The sequence below is a fragment of the Macrotis lagotis genome, chromosome 1 (assembly GCF_037893015.1).
Source record: "Macrotis lagotis isolate mMagLag1 chromosome 1, bilby.v1.9.chrom.fasta, whole genome shotgun sequence".
NCBI lineage: Eukaryota > Metazoa > Chordata > Mammalia > Peramelemorphia > Peramelidae > Macrotis > Macrotis lagotis.
In genome coordinates, this window is record NC_133658.1 from 802,301,308 (window position 1) to 802,305,450 (window position 4,143).

Consider the following 4,143-nt stretch of genomic DNA (forward strand, 5'->3'; position numbering starts at 1 on the left):
TCCCTTTCCTCTTTCACTCTCCCTTCTTCTTCCTCCCTCTCTCTGGCCCCCTCCTGAAATTCCCATCTATCCTTGGAATGTCCCTGGAGAGGCCAATGGGAGAAAGGGGGACTCTGGTTCCTCCTCTCCAGCCTCAACAAATGTGGAATTGCTGGGGGGAAGTGATGATGGGGGCCATGTGGAATGCTCAGAAGAGGTAGATGGGTGACAGGCAGAATCAAAGGCTGATGTGAAGAGCCAACCTCGAGTCTTTTTGCTTGGGCAGCACCAGCCCAGGAGCCTAGGGGAAAGGCAAAGAATCTGTGGGTATCAAAGGGTGAAAGAACTGGAAGGGATCTTAGAACACAGAATGTCAGAATTGAGAAGTCCTTGGAACATAAAATGTCAGAATCATAAGAATTGTGTAAAGTTAGAAACTTTGACTCTAAATAAACTCTAAGGTTCCTACTGGTTTCAAACTAATAATCCACAATCTTCTTAGATATGGAATATTAGGACTGGAATTTTAGAACAAAGAATGATAGGAGAAACTTTAAAGTTTTTTTGTTCAGTCTTTTCATTTTATAAGCTGGACAGATGAAGTCCAGAAAATGGAAATGAATTGACTAAGGTCTTTCCATTGACTAAGGCCAGATCAAGGACAAGACTTGTATAGATTCTGCTATCTAACACCTCCATCTCCTTCCCATGCACAGCATCATCCTCTTTGCCCAGGCTGCTCTCAGACTAAATTATTATCATAACCCCTGACTGGTCTGTCTTCCCCTCACTTCTATCCTGATCTGACTTGTAGATCAACTTGTATGCCAAGCTAGAGTCATTTTCTAAAATTATCAAGTGCTCAGGGATCTCCTGTGGCTTCTCCTATTGTCTGTATCTCAGAGCAGGCTACAATCTCCGTGGAAATGTTTACTATGATGCACTCCACTGAAGGCCTTGAATTGACAGCAAGGTTAATAATATAAAGAGTAGGGAATCTGGAGTCACAAGATATGAGTTCAAAGCCTACCTTTGTTGTCATTCAAATATTTGAGTTGTGTCTGACTTTTTTGACCCCATTTGGGATTTCATTGGCAAAGGTATTGGAATGGTTTACCATTTCCTTCTCTAGCTCATTTTATAGATGAGGAAAATGAGATAAGCAGAGTTAAATGACTTATCCAGGGTTCACACAACTAATAAAGGTCTGTGGCTGTATTTGAACTTAGATTTTCCTGACTCCAGGTCTGATCCTCTGTCCACAGTGCCAACTAGCCACCTTTACTACTTACTAACTATGAGATCTTGGGCAGATTACTTCTCTCTGACGTTAGTTTCATCAGTTGTAAATGGATATGGAGAATTTCATGATTTCTAAGATCCTTTTTATCCCTAAAGTTCTATGATCCATAAAGTTCATGAGGGAAGTAGGGGACTAGGGAAGGAATGTATCTTAACTTTATATGATTATTGTCTCTTTATCCTCTTTTCCCCTTTGGATGGGACTTCCTAACTATCCTCAGCTTCTAGGGTCCAAGTGAACAAATTCCATATAAGAGTGGGAATGTTTTGAAACCAAAGGGAGTTTAGGACATAATTCCTAGTTTAGAGGGAATCTTGGATTAAGTTGGATCTGAGGAATTATAAAACTGGAAAGAGATTAATTTAAGAAATTTAAGTCCCCAGTCTCCTCCTTTGTCATTCATATATTCCCCTAATGTACCATTTCTGAACTTGTGTATATGTTTTTTCCTTTTGAATAAATCCTAGGCAGAACATTCTTACGCCATGGGTTATGTGGAGACCAGAGGATAAAAAGACAGCAGGAGCGTGGAAATAGGAATGAATTCAGAGGACCTGAATTAAAGCCCAGTTTTGGTATTTATAAGTGACCTAATCAAGGTAGAATGGACATCTGTGCATCTGTGACAAAAGGCAAGTGCAAGAGAAAGCAAGGTAATCAGAGACCAGGTCTTCCCTTTCTCTGAAACCAAGGAGTCAAGACACAGCTTCAGAGACCCACATAGCAATAGACATTTGCAGGACAGGCACTGCCATATGGGGAATAAGGCTGCCAGCAACCAAGACAGGGTGGGACCTGGGGACATGGGAGATCAACTAAATTGGAGGTGGAGGAAGCTCGATATTTTAACCAATTATCCATGTTAGTGAAGTGATAATTCCAGTTATTTCTACCTACCAAGTACTGCCAGAATCCTAAGGCCATCCCAGATGGCCCCTCCCTGGTTGGAGGTCAAGAGACTCCAGTGCATCTAATTGAAGTTCAGCAATCAAGGAAGTTTTGGAAAATAGAATCGAATCCTTTTAAATGTTCAGCAACTTCCAATGCCTCTTCATTGCCTATGCCTTAGGCATTTAAAGCTCTCCACAGACTGGTTCCAACCAGTATGTAGGCAGTATGGTAGAGTATTGGACTTGGAGCCAGAAGCTCAGGTCAGGTTTGACCTAATATTTATGTCACCTTTGACAATTCAATTGAACAAATAGATTTACTACACATTTTTTAAGCACCAACTGTGTTCCAGGCCAAAAAAAAATTGCAAAAGACAGGCTCTGCCCTCATGGGGCTTGCAATCCAATAGGGGAGCCAAGATGCAAATAAATATACACAAAGTAAGTTACAAACAGGAAATAATTGACAGAGGGAAGGTACTGGAATTAAGAGAAGATGAGGAAGTCTCCCATTTTGTCTCTGGGCTTTACTATGGACCTTCTCTTCCATGCTCCATTCCAGTTCTGGATTTTGCACATTGGAAGTACTCTCTGCTCCTGCAGCCTCTGCCCAAGCCAACCACATCTCACGTCTCCAGGCTGAGCTCCAGACTATACTTTCTCTACAAAGCCCACAAACTAGGTACCTTCATCTCTACTACTTTTCTTCCTTTCATGCTTCCTTTTATGTTTTGTCTTCCCATATTAGAATGTAAGCATCTTGAGAGCAGGGCAATGACCATCTTTCTTTCTTATTATTTGTACTCCTAGTAAGAAGAATATAGTGTTTGACCAAAGAATATAGTGCCCTTAATAAATAAATAAATTTTTTTGAAAGAATATTTGTTGAGCTCACTAGGATTATGTTTTCTCCTCTGTAAAATGAGGGCTTTGGATTAGTGATAATTGAATTTCCTCCGGGGTATCTTTGTGACCAATCCAGAGGGTATGGAGTTAAGGTTAATGAGTTGGGGGTGTGAGGTGTGTGTGTGTGTGTGTGTGTGTGTGTGTGTGTGTGAGAGAGAGAGAGAGAGAGAGAACGAGAGAGAGAGAGAGAACGAGAGAGAGAGAGAGAACATGAGAACTTAGGCTCATGGGTTTAGAGATAGAAAAGGACCTTTAGAGATTATCAAGACGAAACCTTTTTTCATAAAGAAGGAAACTGAGGCACAGAGAACTTTAGTGACTTTTCAAGGATATTCCCAAGATAGGATTTAAACCCAAGACCTACTGACTCCACATTTATCATGTTATCCATTATACTTCATTCTCTCTTTTCTTCTACTCATGAATTTTGTAGCCTTTTTTTCTATTCACCATTAAACAATTACAAGTCACATTTTTTCATTTACAGAATGAAAATGCAGCATCAATTAGCTCATTAACTAATGAGATCATTTGCAGCTCAGGAGAACCTGTCAGAGTTTAGGTTTGTTGGCATAGCCCGAGAGAACTCAGATCACCCCTAGGCCTAGAAGAAGCATCAGAGAAAGACCCTATGGGAAGACTGTTTGAAAACCAAATAAAAAAATTACGAACCTCCCTCCTACAGGTTTCTATGTTTCTGATCTGGATGGGGAGAAAGGAGAGAAGAGGGTGATGGAAATGAATGGGAAGCAAGCTCTGTCCTCAGGAAGCTCACAGGTTAGTGGGAATGGCAGTGAAGAAAGTCTCAGGATTATTAGAGCAATAGCACAAAGGAGCATGTGTTTACTGTCCAATGGGGGGGGGGTAATGGGGTTAGAGAAATGGAGGACTGGAAAAGAAAAGAAAATTGGGGACTAGAGTGGTTGGTGAAGGCTCCCTGGTGGGAAGATGGAACCCTTACTTTGTCCTTTAAGAACAGGTAAGATTTGGAGAGACCCAGAAAGGAGAGCTAGGGGAGAATGGGCAGCTAGGTGGATCAAGTCCTGGGACTGGAATCCTCATCTG

General features: G+C 41.3%; 1 long non-coding RNA gene across 1 annotated transcript; it reads left to right on the forward strand.

Moving 5' to 3' along the window:
* The first annotated feature begins 1,752 nt into the window (after positions 1-1,752).
* Positions 1,753-3,866, forward strand: LOC141488620 (uncharacterized). The gene is made up of 3 exons (XR_012468739.1): positions 1,753-1,935; positions 2,735-2,854; positions 3,764-3,866. It is a non-coding gene; the product is annotated as an uncharacterized LOC141488620 (long non-coding RNA).
* Positions 3,867-4,143: the final 277 nt, after the last annotated feature.